Here is a 13,393-nt window from a genome sequence, read left to right on the forward strand (position 1 = left end):
GTGACATGAAATACGATCTATGAAGTCCAATGAGAGTAACAGATGAATGCGTTTAAAGTCTTATCAGACCAAAAACCGGTTTGTAATTCTCACACACAATATTTTGACAGCAACTATTTTATCTTTCGTCACAACGATCACGAAGTAAAAGTAAAAATATGGCATTCACATTACAAAGTAATCTAGCGGGAATGTGTGCTTGCATGTGTGCGACTGGCCAACGCAGCGCCTAGGCGAATGCGGTCACATTGCAGCAAAAGTTGAGATTGGTTTAACTTTTTGCCAGAGCCCCCTGCATTGGCAGCCCCAAAACGCCCCCCGGACTGGCTCCATTTAAATAAATGAGAAGGCTGCGTTTTTTTCACGCAGGTTTCAAGTTGGTCTGAATGAGTACTTAGTCAACAACTTTGAAAATGAATATTTGATATGTTAAACCCCTCCATGTAGTATACATGGGATTTGGTATGTGCATGTAGTGTAGTTTGCTTCATATTCTGTCTCAACGTGATGGTCAGTCAGGTTGTTGGAACTCAAGTCATGCGAGTAGGAAACTACTGTAACAGCTGCCACAAGCCACATTTTGGCCAGCTGTGGATAACACGGGTCACTAGTGAACCAGTAAATTTCTCCTTCAACCAATCATGATTTGGAGGTCATGCTTTTCATAAAGATCTCCTACCCTACTGTTGTTAACTCTCAACAGACTGGCCTACAGTTTAGTTTAGTGTCTTTAATGGGGATTTTACAGTAAGCGTAAAGAGCCATTTTGGCTGTAGGCTATCTAGATACCAGTGTGTGGTGTGGTCTGTCTGCCTGGGATCTGCAGAGGAATTCAACCTCTACTGCTGGCTCACCCTTGTGTTTGCATGGGCAAAGATAAGGACATTCAATGCATTCCTGAGACTGAGAGTGAGGCAGAAAAAAAGAGACTGAGACAGAAAAAAAGCAAAAGCAGAAAGGGAATATGAGATGTGAAACCTCTAGAAAATAAAAATCAATCGAACACAAGCATGTGGCTATAGCACACGCAAGCTTACAACATGAACGCATTACTATGGGCTGCTCTTTTACCATCTGCAGACAATCATGCTGAGCTTTAAGTGCCATCCTCCATGTCAATTTAACAGCCTTCATTAAACCACTTAATTGTCGTTATCCCTGTGGGACCACACATAAAAAGCCTGCTGTTCTCCTTCAGCATCATATCCCTCTGTACACAGCCATTATGATGGTGTTATGAGAAAAATTGAAAAAAACATAAAAATTAAAAAAATTGTGTATTTTCTCTTGTATTTTTTCTTGGTTGAACCTCTAAACCTCTTTATTTACCAAAGAAAGTTGACAGAGCAACATTATGCTTCTCAGTACTTTTTTGTTTACATTTATACACATGGCAGCTGCCCTGTACAGCTATAGTGGAACAACACTGGATCAACTAGCGGCTAAGTGCTTTTCTCAAGCGCATCTGACTTCTTTTGTTGTTATGTGACGGCATAATTTGGCTCCAGAAACTTCTAGCTCTGTTTTCTCTTTTTCTGCCTTCCAAAGTCCACATCATTTCTCCCTTTTGTACCATCAGCCCTTGGATTCAAAACAAAGTGGAAGCATAATGACCATGTGATGCTCGTTTCTCTAGTAGCATCCTGTGGTGCGCTGGCCAAATTTTGACTTACATGCCTACAGCACAAACACTGTAAGTTTGAGGTTGACCAATTATGGATTCATAAAAAGGCAGATTGGACTCTACTGATTAGGCTGTTGTTTTTGGAGCCCTGCGAGTGAACTTGCTCCAGAAGCTTTTTGTCAGGGCGTTAAAAACAGTGTGACCTACAGTAAAAGCCCCAAGCAAAGGAAGAAAATTGCATCAAAATAATACTAACTGTGATATCATTTTTCTGGATAATGATAAAGAAATCAATATTGTGTCATAAAATGTCATGTCATGGTGTTTTTGTGAAGATACTTTAAAGCTATAGTGCGTAGTTTCTTTCTCCCCCATGAGGATTTCTAAGTAATGACAACAAAACTGTCGGTGCGTCCACATGATACGATCCTTCCGTGATTGTGCTATTTCATAAAAATTTAATTGACATTAGCATAGGCGCTTATTATTTCAGGTGAGGCAGGGCACCTCCACAATAAAACTTGATGTGGAAAATTATTTTTACATACTTTTCCCAATTCAACTAAGCATTACATTATAGGCAAAGTCACATCGTGGGGATGGTGAACACAAAAGTCAGCCAGTTTAGACAGTGACAGTGCACACTGCAGAAGCTTCTGATACAAACCTGCTGAACTCTGATTCTGCAATAAGTGCATTGAGGCCTTGAAGAGTTTGCCCTTCAGTAAGGAGGTTGCAGCTGTTTAAAAGGCCAACAGCGCTGCACTGTGTATCGAGCAGCTTCCTGTGTATGCGTGGGACTGAATGAATGTGAAGGAAGGTGTTGCTGAGAAAAAAAAAAACTTGTTCACTACCAACTGTATCGTTTTATTTTTTGTTTTTTTTAAAAGAGCATTTTAAAGTAGTTTTCCACTACAGGTCACTGAACTATTGATATTTGTGTGTGTGTGTGTGTGTGTGTGTGTGTGTGTGTGTGTGTGTGTGTGTGTGTGTGTGTGTGTGTGTGTGTGTGTGTGTGTGTGTCCTGACTCCTATTGGTCACAGTTGACTGGAGGTGTGTAAACGGTGCCACCTGGAGCTGCCAGACTCACTGGTGCTGTTTTTAACTATTTGATCCCAAAAAGAGTAGGACACGCTCTAAAAAGCGGTTTGCCATGAATATATTATGTTAAAAGCTTCTTACACAAACATGTTACACATAGATGACTTAAATAACAATTTGACATTATCTACCTAAAGAGATGATAAAAAATGTCTGCCTATGATGTTAAATATGCCTGCAGGTTATATCTGCCTTTTTACTCCTATACTTAATGTCTATGAGACTGGTGGTGTGGACAGAGTCTGCTGATAGAATCACTAATTATTGCTGCATCACCACTGTGTCTGTGTGTGTGTGTGTGTGCGCGCACACACTGCATCTTCACCCGTGTGTGTAACTGCTGCCAACACTGCACAGTCTCCTCATGCAGTGCTGCAGCTGAAACACATTGACTCGTCTTCTCTGCTTCTCCTCCTCTTACACCACCTGACATATTTTCGTCCACAAATCCTTATCGTTTTCTCTTCCTCTCATTTATCTATTGAAGCCACGGTCCTCTTTCCTCCTCCATCTTTTTTCCAATCTATTTTTCTTCCACACTCCTGCCCCGTGGAGCTCAGGCAGTATAAATGACCTGCTTGGAGCCTGTTGCAGTCACTGGCCTGCATTTGCATAGAGCAGACTTGACCTCCGCTTTGTGTAAATGAGTCAGAGTAGAACAGCACACCTTTATAGTTATAGCACACATTATAGTTGATGTTTTAAGTATATTGTGCGTTAGGATCATTGTTCCCATGTTTTGGCAAAAGTTTATCATTTTTTGGAATTTGGTTCACAGATATTACAATGATAACAAAATCATTATATGTTGACTTTCAATTATTTCTTTAAATTAGTCTTTTAAGCACATAAAGAAATTATTTTCGGAACTCCTTTCCATGACTTTACATTCGTTCTTAGGACATTATTATCATCGAGAACAAGTTGAAACAAATCAGTCTAATAAATCGTATTTATACTACCAAAACACACCTTCTGGGTCCTCATGGGAAAAAATTACAACACATGAGAAGCGCTTGAATTGCATATAGAAAAAAAGGCTGTTTGGAGGTCTGTAAAAGTACACCTCCACTGGTTCAAATTGCTCTAAACTGTATCAGATGTAGCTAAGCCCTGCTCTGCTCCTCTGCTGTTTGGACAGCAGCGCCCAATCAGGTCCTCATTTCCTCCTCTCTCCTCCTCCCTTAACTGTCTCTCTCTTCGGTCTCCCATTTTTTTCTCCCCTTATATTCACTTATTTCTCCTCCTATCTTCTCATTCAGCTTGATGTCTACTCATGTTCCTCTCTTCTCCCCCACCCCTTCTCTCTCTCTCTCTCCACAAGCTTTCTCCTCCCACCCTTTTTCCTTCTCTTGCCCCCCATCCTCTATTATTTCTTCTCCCCACTTTTCCTCTCCTCTCAGATCCCCTCCCTCCCAAACCTCCCCTTCTTTTGCTTCCTCTTCCCTAAGTACCTCTTCGCTAAATTTAACCTCTTCCTTCTCTCCTCTCTTTGCTCTGATTACCCTTGTTATATCAGCCCGACTGCCAACTTGTCCGCAATTCTGCCCAGCCCACTTCTTTAATATTTCCACCCTCCCGCCTTTATTCTTTCCCCTCCCCTCTTTGTCATCCATTCCCCCCTCCCTTCTCTCTCCTCAGTGTTTCAGAGGAATGCTGCACAGAGCAGAGCTGAGTTAGTTTCAAGGTCCAGACGGCTGATTAGATAGAGTTCAATAAAACTGCAAACTGCCGGGAGAGGCCATGTGTACTGATAACACTGTACAGCTGCAATTCATGAAACTCACTTCCCTGTGTGAGGGACTATATTTGCACAAAAGGTGTTATAAAGATTAACACATTTTAATGATGCTTCCCAGCGTCAATTTGTTATTCTTTAAAAAAAATTGTGTTACGTTTAAAAATGTATTCAAATGCTCTTTATTTTTATCATTTGTTGTGCTTTGGACAAAAGCATAAATGTTGTTTTGTAACTGTGAAGCACTTTGTAACCCTGGTTCTGGTACTGTATAAAGAAAGTTATACTTACTTAATTCCATGTGGAAGAATAGTATATGTAGCTAAATCAGCATTGTCTCTATGAGGCCGTTCTTCTTATATGGTCTTTTGATTTAAAAAAGAAAATGCCCAAAAGGTGAGGAAACATTTGTCCTCATGAGTAACTGGATAAACATTTTAAAGATACGTGTTTGGAGAAATTTACAAGAACAGAAACAATTTGATCTGTAATATAATAATGTATGTATGGGTATGCCCACTGTGTGTATTTGCCCTATAGGCCAAAGGGAGCAGGCTGAGCTGTTTGTTGCCACAACACATTGCAACAGACAGAACAGCTCAGAAAAACGACACAGCCACATGAGATATGGCTCTCTCTCTCTTTCTTTCTCTCTCTCTCTCTCACTCACACATACACACTCAAGCTAGTCATACATCCAGTCAGCCATAGTCATTCCCTGTCATAAGACTGAATGAGCGTGTGCAGGAAGCTAGATCATTGTTTGAATAAAGACGGAGGTGTGTGTGTGTGTGTGTGTGTGTGTGTGTGTGTGTGTGTGTGTGTGTGTGTGTGTGTGTGTGTGTGTGTGTGTGTGTGTGTGTGTGTGTGTGTGTGTGTGTGTGTGTGTGTGTCTTGGGGGCTGTGAGGTCACTGCAGCACAAACAGGCTGCACAATAAAATGCACTTACTGTAAGGCAGAGGTAGGAAGCAAGGTTAGATGGGAAATTACCGGCAACCACCAGAACAAACCCAGGCTGCAGCTGGTAAAAGCAAACTCACACTCAACCCTTTTACACTCACTCGGAAGCTGACTGGACAGATTATATTAGTACAGAGAAAACGAGGCCCTTATGACCCAACTAATCAAGATATTTTCAGACAATAGCTAGGATAAGCTGGGGGGACATTAAACTCAGTCTTTTTGCCACGTTTCTTTCTTCTTCCCTGGATCCCAGCAGCATTTCATTTGGAAGGATCGGCTGTCAATCAATGGCACTTTGTAGCCTGTCATGGACACAGATTACATCACTAAATGCACCATATTTTGCTTTCCACAGCCAATTTCCACTCAAGATGGGTGTAAACTGCACTGAAGAGAAAATTACAAAGATGAAGCAACTACAAACGTGATTAAAAGGCGTAAATATTAAAATATATGTTAGCAAGTCTGCCTAACCTGCCTGCTCAATGTCTGGACTCACAAGTCTGATTGACAGCCCGCCTCATGCTTGATTTTGATTTGAGGTTTTCTTCACCTCCTCCTGTTTGGAAAGATTAGCGACATATACCATGTCTGCATTTGTAGTAGAGATCCAGGTAACAATTAAAGAGGAAATCTCTTTTTTTTTTTTTTTTACAAGAATATATGTTCAAGTATACACGAGTAGTGTCCTTGGCCTTTATTACCTCACCTGAACCTGGCTTTTATTAGATACAAAAACTTATTTTGTTTCTAAGTATATTCTTTTATGGCTATGTTGTTATACTGACGGGGTTGATCATTTTACTGTTAATAATAAACTTCTCTGTGCTCTCTTTTACACTAAGTAATGACATCTCTGTTTTTTGATTATCTCAAACACATCATATGTAGTTTCTTGTTATATTGGCCTGGCTTGAGTCTGAATCACAACTGTACAGTGTTAAAGTAAATGTTTTTGAATGAGAGAATTGTTCAGTATGATCAGTATGATGCCTGATTTCTGCCCTGTCACATGAAGTTCACAGCTTCCTGAAAGGACAAAAAGCATTTATATCAGTCTGAACTGCCCTTGCCAGGCAATGTTTGGACTGTCTCGTAGCATGACCTACTGTAGGTTGCAGATGGGGAATTTTCCAGCAGCCAAAAAGCTGTCATCTCTACGAGCCACTGGGTGCTTTCACACAATACTCTGTTCACTACTAGCAGAAAACAAAACAGGGGGTGACCACTCCCTATATTGATTCATGCTCCTTTAAAGCTGCAATCAATATTTTTATAACAAGGTATCATAACAATGTGAATGGTGCCGCCTGTAGTGATAAACCTACAGAGAATTATCACCTGAATCTGCAGCTCCCCTTGGCTTCATGGAGCTTTATAGCCAGTTTCTGTTAATTGTTTAGATGTCCGTTTCACAACTTTACTATTTTGGTTCATTCTCATTGCAGCAGGCAGCTGTTTTCAGCGACAAAAAACTCTAAAAACCCACTGTACAATACCTGCTCTCTAAATACAGTACTGTAACTGAATCTAGACATTACCCGGAGGCGCTGTATGTGAAAACGCAAATGTCGAACCAGTTGGACCAGAAATTAGTACAAAGACATAGAGCAGCTCATTGTCTGGATAGCACGAGTGAGTACGTTGAAGGTGTTTCTATCATGCGGCTGGCGCGAAACCGGAAGAATACAAACATCTTAGGGTGAAGAAGAAGGGTGATTTACACAAAGACGCCAACGGAAATTTGTTACTGGAGAGACATCGAGATTCAGGAAGTTCTGTAAGTCAGGGCTGGCGCCGAAATCATCAGACAAACGGAAAGAGACTTGGTTGCTTATAGGGCTGAACGATTAATTGCATTTGCAATAATATCGCGATATGTTAAAAGGCAATTTCGTAATCGCAAACGCTGCGATTTGGTCACGTGACTCGCGAGAGCAAATCAGTCTGCACTCCGCAGAGAAAGCATCAACTTGGCACGCTAACGCCACCGTACCTTGAGCAGATTTCTGTCATTCAAACAACTCTGAGTTGTAGTTTAAAACTTTTACAGCCATTTTAATAAAATTAAGGGTTTTATTCGGTTTTGAGTCCATACATGCAGTTAATGGATACAGGCACGCAGAACTGAAGGCTCGGTTAGCAACAATTAGCCCCGATTAGCGGTGGCTCCAGTTAGCTAGCTCCGTTATAAAAATATGGAGTGGAGGAGACCGCTGCGGAGAGGGTAACGACCAGACTCTGATAAATGACGTTCAGGGAGCTTTCACAGCAGCGTGGCTGTGTTGTTTCAACGGTTATTAGTACAGTTAATCCCACGGCAAGACCAGCAGCAGCATGCTACTACTAACGTAACGATAGCCTCTCTGAGCAAGTGCAACGCTGACGCTGTCATGCACTTGGCACGCAACTTCATGAGGGGAGGGAGGGGCTTGAGGCAGCTCCTCTGTGTGCGCTGTAAAAAAAATTATAATAATACACCGTTGTATATACTATATTTTTACTGTCTAGTAAAGTTCAAAGACAGTGTTTAAAAAGTGCAATCCACATGTTTACATTTGTTTATTACAGTAAATAATAATTAAATAATCTAAATACTACCAAGTGTGGTAAAGCCACATATTTGTTTTTATATTTCTGCAATCTGCACATCAGTTTGTGTAATCTGTTTCTGACTTTCATATGAATGTTTACACCAGGATTGGTCAGTGCTCAATATACTACTGTGATTGAAGTAGTTAAATAAAAGATGTCATTCATATAAATTCATGCATCACCTAATTTCATCATCACATACAGGCCTGGCCTCCAGGTAAGAACAGTTTGTTTAATCTAATCTTGTGTTGTTCATACTATACAATGATTTATTGCTTGTATTTGTTGAATAATACAGAAGACATATTGAATCGCAATCGCTATATTTTTGAAAATAAATCGCAATTAGATTATTTTCAAAAATCGTTAAAGCCCTAGTTGCTTATGACCAAATTATGAAGCGGCTACGTGTAATCCACGTCATGTCCTGCCTTCTGCACGGTCTACCCAAGCGCAATAAGAGTATTTCCAGTTGGTGAAAATGCATCTGACACACACAATATCCTGTTGTGTGAAAGGGCAACTCATGTCCGGACCGGATTTTCCAGACATTGCCACATTAACATTGACATTGAGTTCACATGAGAAAACAGCTTTAAAAGGTAGATATTGCTGGGTACCAGCATTCATTGAGTCACTCTGATGACTTTATGACCCCTATCTATTTGTTTTTCTATATATGTTAGCATAAACAGGGCTTCTGCAGGTTTCAACAAGTCAAATTTAAGACTTTTTAAAGACCTTTTTTTAGACCTTTATGAATGAAATTTAAGACCTATATCACGACATTAAAGTACAAACAAAATGCAGAGTCACAAAAGTACTTGCAAAGTGAATAAATGTATTCAACTTGAATAAAAGCGACACGGAGTAATAATAATCTGTACATACGCAGCGAATTATATTTGGACTATCGAAAGAAAGAACTACACCACAAAATAAAAAAAGCATTTCAATTAACATTAGAGGAAGCGTAACATGGACGTAGGAAAATTAAGACCTGTTTAAAATGATTTAAGACCTAGAACACAATACTAATTTAAGACTTTTTAAGGCCTTTAGACTTTTTAAGACCCAGCAGAGAGACTTAATGAGTAATAGACAGCAACTATGTGAAAGAGAGGAACAATGTGGCTCCACAGAGCTCAACATATCTCAGTACATGTTACATAACTAGTACATTATGTCTGAATGTATATAGACCTGCAGAGTGAGTGAGAGAGAGAGTGTGTGTGTGTGTGTGTGTGTGTGTGTGTGTGTGTGTGTGTGTGTGTGTGTGTGTGTGTGTGTGTGTGTGTGTGTGTGTGTGTGTGTGTGTGTGTGTGTGTGTGTGTGTAAAATTGGAGGGCAGCAGCGGGACGGAGACATAGTCTGCAAAAAATCTTGCTTAGACGTAAGGGAGGCACGGGGGGTGTTCATGGGAGGGAGAGGGGAGGAAAAGGGTATCGAGTTTCCTGTCGTCGTCCCCCTTCTCCCAGAAAGGTCAGAAAGGTTACCAGTGAGCCCCCCCCACCACCACCTCAAAGATTCCCAGGGTACAGGAAGTGCAAACCCTGTCTCTCTGGAGATTTATTTTTTAAAAAGGAACAGCCATAGAGGAATGCTTTCCTCTTTCTTGCTCTCTCTCTCTCACACACACACACACACACACACACACACACACACACACACACACACACACACACACACACACACACACACACACACACACACACACACACACACACACACACACACAAAGAGTGAAGTGAGTGTGCCTATTAAGACCCCTTCACCCCTCCCCATCTCAAACACTCTCGACATTCGACCTTCTCTCTGTCATGGCTTATCACAATACACACACTACAGCTCTTACACACTCTCTCTCCCTCACACACACACACACACACACACACTCCACGGGTTTAGAAGCTAACACTTCACGGAAGGTTAAGTGGGTGAGTGTCCGTTTTATTGCCCATTACAGCCACAGATCCATTAAAACTCTGCGCTGTTGCACAGTGGATGCTAATGGCTAAATGCTATAGAGGAGGCTGCAGAGGGACAGAAAGAGATGGAAGGCAATGAAACAAAACAGCGAGCATGTTAGGGGGTGACAGCCCTGCAACACACACACACACACACACACACACACACACACGAGTGCGTCGTCTCAGTCTAGATGGAATCTATTATTCCTTTGTTTCCCCGCAGCTTCTGAAGGGAACTGACCCCGACTTAGAGGGAGGGAGGGAGGGAGTGCGTGAGAGAGAGGAATTCAAGGTAGACAGCTGAATGCTAGCGACAGTGTGCTAGCGACAGTGTGTGTGTGTGTGTGTGTGTGTGTGTGTGTGTGTGTGTGTGTGTGTGTGTGTGTGTGTGTGTGTGTGTGTGTGTGTGTGTGTGTGTGTGTGTGTGACAGAGAGAGAAAGAAAGACAAAAAGGGTTAAGCAACTGGAAGAGTGATGGAGGGACAACGACTGACAAATATAAGGGAGAAAGAGGGTAGGAAATCAAGGACAGGGAGTGAGGAGAGAGAGGGGGGAAAAAGTTGAGTTGAGAAATGAGTTAAAAGACATAAGAGAAGAGAGAAAGACACACTCCTCCTTAACACACAATCTTCAGTCAGTCTAGTTTCCAGCCTACTGTCAAACCCAGTTTATTGTAATACTTTTCAAAGTGTCTCTATTTAAAGCTAGTTTTTTTGCTATCATCACAACAAGTTTAAATATAGGCAGTAAACACATAGATAGGGAACCATATTTGCCACATTGAGTCAGCCCTGCTGCCAATATGTGCCGGTGGCCAACTGCAGTACTGCAACAAAAAAAAACTCCATGCAGGCCAAAAAGCATTATCCCTATAGATGGTCATTATAAAGACACACCTGTAAAACTGTTAAAAGGATACTTTTGTTTACAAACAAGGTGACACTTTACGTTGCCATTTTCTTTTGCCTTTGTCTGGATAGTCACAGTAGAGATATGGACAGGAAATGCAGGGAGAGAGGGGGGAGGGATGACAAACAAAACAGAGAAGAGGTGGAAGGTCGAGAAGGATCATTCTCTTTGCAACAGGAATCAACAGAGGACGTTAAACTATCATCCTGTTTTTTGTTTTTGCTTTAATTAGAAGTAGCTGTGAAACAACTCTACAACAATTACAGTAAAGTCTCAATCTAACCAGCAGCCGACTAATTAAATATTCAATGTGTGATTATATGAAAACAAAAAAAAACTAAAATCAATCTCTTTTTTTTTTTTTTTTATCTCTAAAGACGCAGATGTTTGGTATTTTTACTTGACAGCCAACTAACACAACTGATCAATTTGGCCTAAATGTCAAAACTTACTTTGAGGTGACGGTGATAAATCCATTATAGTGTTTATGTCCTTTTTATGACACAACTAGGGAAATGAGTGAAACAAGAAAACCAGAGTAAACTTGCTTAAAAACTGCTCCTTTGAGGGTTGCAAGAGGTTAAATGTCAAATCTGACATAGTTCAGAGAGACTGGTGTGTGTATTGTGTTTATGTCTGTCACACAGCTATGGAGTGGAGTCTGGTTACACTCAGCAAAGAGAACACCTCACTGCTCCTCTGTACTGACATCAACATGCCTCACACACCTACGGCTGAGACACTGCAGCTGCTCTGTTCTCTCTCTCTGTGTGTGTGTGTGTGTGTGTGTGTGTGTGTTTTTTTTTTTGTGTGTGTGTGTGTGTGTGTGTGTGTGTGTGTGTGTGTGTGTGTGTGTGTGTGTGTGTGTGTGTGTGTGTGTGTGTGTGTGTTACAGAAAGACCCTCTAAGGCTGTTAGACCAACAAAGAGAAAAAGCTAAGAAAACAGATTGAAATAGAGGGATTGACAGGAAATGTGAGAGTGAATGAATGGGGGGAGCAAGTACCAAGAAGGTACAGAGCAAAAAGGTAAGACTGAAAAGTATGAGAGTAAGAGGCGGAGAGAGAGATGCCAAGAGGCTGCATGCTTTCCTCTCTTTCACCCCATTATTCATTCTCGCTCTGTCTCTTAACCGTGGCTCTTTTCACCCCTCTCGCTCTACCTCAGTCCTTTCTATTCTTTCTGTTTTTTTACTCTGAATCTATGAAAAACTGGAGGTTTAAGATACATTTAGAAACCAATCTACCGCATGGGGTTTCCTGTATATAGACATTTTTATTTTCGTGCAAAAGTAAAAAAATTAAAGAGACCAAACAAAAAACTGGAAAAACTTAACTTTGAGTCATTATACTTCTGGCACAAATCATCCTTGGGAATTAGCAGAGGGTGCGGTATTAATAATAAAACTCAATAATTCACTAACCGCCAACTCTATTGCCAAATTTAGCAAGTGTTCAGACCAAAAGTGTGAAGTTTTTCTAATCACATGGGGAAAGGTAATGTGTTCGCTAACAATTCAGGAAGTCTGCATGTTGTGAAAAAAGTCTCTACAGTAAATTTCTTGAAATTCGGTAACAACAAATCATATCATCAAGGTCTACGAAAAAAAGAAAATATAAAATTTGCGCTTTATATTTTGTAGTCATCTTTAAGTTTGCTTACTTGGAACATGCAGGCACTGAAACTGCCTATGCCTCAGTTCTACTCAAAATCCTGGTTTAATTCACAGCCACTGTGGGCCACTTTGCATAAGTCAGTTAGGCTTTAACTAAGGTTAGATGCTTTAGTAGACTGCTTTTTTTATTGCCAGGTCAGATATACAGACACAACAATATTTTTACTCCATTTCTCCTTCATCTTCTCAACGTCTCTTCCTCTCTACTGTTGAACTTGGCTTACGCTGCCTTCACCATCCTCTGTGCACTGCACATGGCCCGATGATGCCTCACTTGAATAATGGAGATCAGCTCTCTCTCCATCTTTCAGCCGCTTATTTGGCAAACTGAACTTTTCAACTCCAAAACTGCAGCAGCAGAAGAGGAAGAAGAAAGAAACAAGTGGAGTGGGATAGATGCTCATGCAGGAAATTGTGTTTAGGGAAATGACCGCTTTCTGTTTTCCTTTCCCAACCAGACCTGATCTGATATTAACGTAGTGTGAGGCAACACATATTAGTACCTCACACACACTGTTTTGGCAACGTGCCCTTATAATTAAGAGCTGCTGAAATAAATTATGTTTCCAATTACTTCCAGGTGTTGCTGTGCACTAAATCAACAGCTTCCAAAAAAACTAGACTTTCACTAAACAAGCACTGGAAGCCTGTTAGTGAAATACATATAACACATTATTCACTGTAGTAAAAAAGATGTTTTGTTTTTTTTTAAAAAAAAAAAAAAAAAAAGAAAAAAAAAAAAAAAAAAAAAAAAAGGGGGGGGGGGGAGAAAGAGGGGGGGGGACCTAGTCAGGAAGGACTTCAATCTCTGACAATA

At 40.8% G+C, this 13,393-nt stretch overlaps 1 protein-coding gene across 2 annotated transcripts in view; it reads right to left on the reverse strand.

The window, feature by feature from the left end:
* rnf13 (ring finger protein 13) overlaps positions 1–13,393 on the reverse strand; it is a 48,048-nt gene that overhangs the window by 17,003 nt on the left and 17,652 nt on the right. The gene's annotated exons all lie outside the window — the stretch shown is intronic.

This window comes from Perca fluviatilis, chromosome 9, assembly GCF_010015445.1.
Source record: "Perca fluviatilis chromosome 9, GENO_Pfluv_1.0, whole genome shotgun sequence".
Taxonomy (NCBI): Eukaryota; Metazoa; Chordata; class Actinopteri; order Perciformes; family Percidae; genus Perca; species Perca fluviatilis.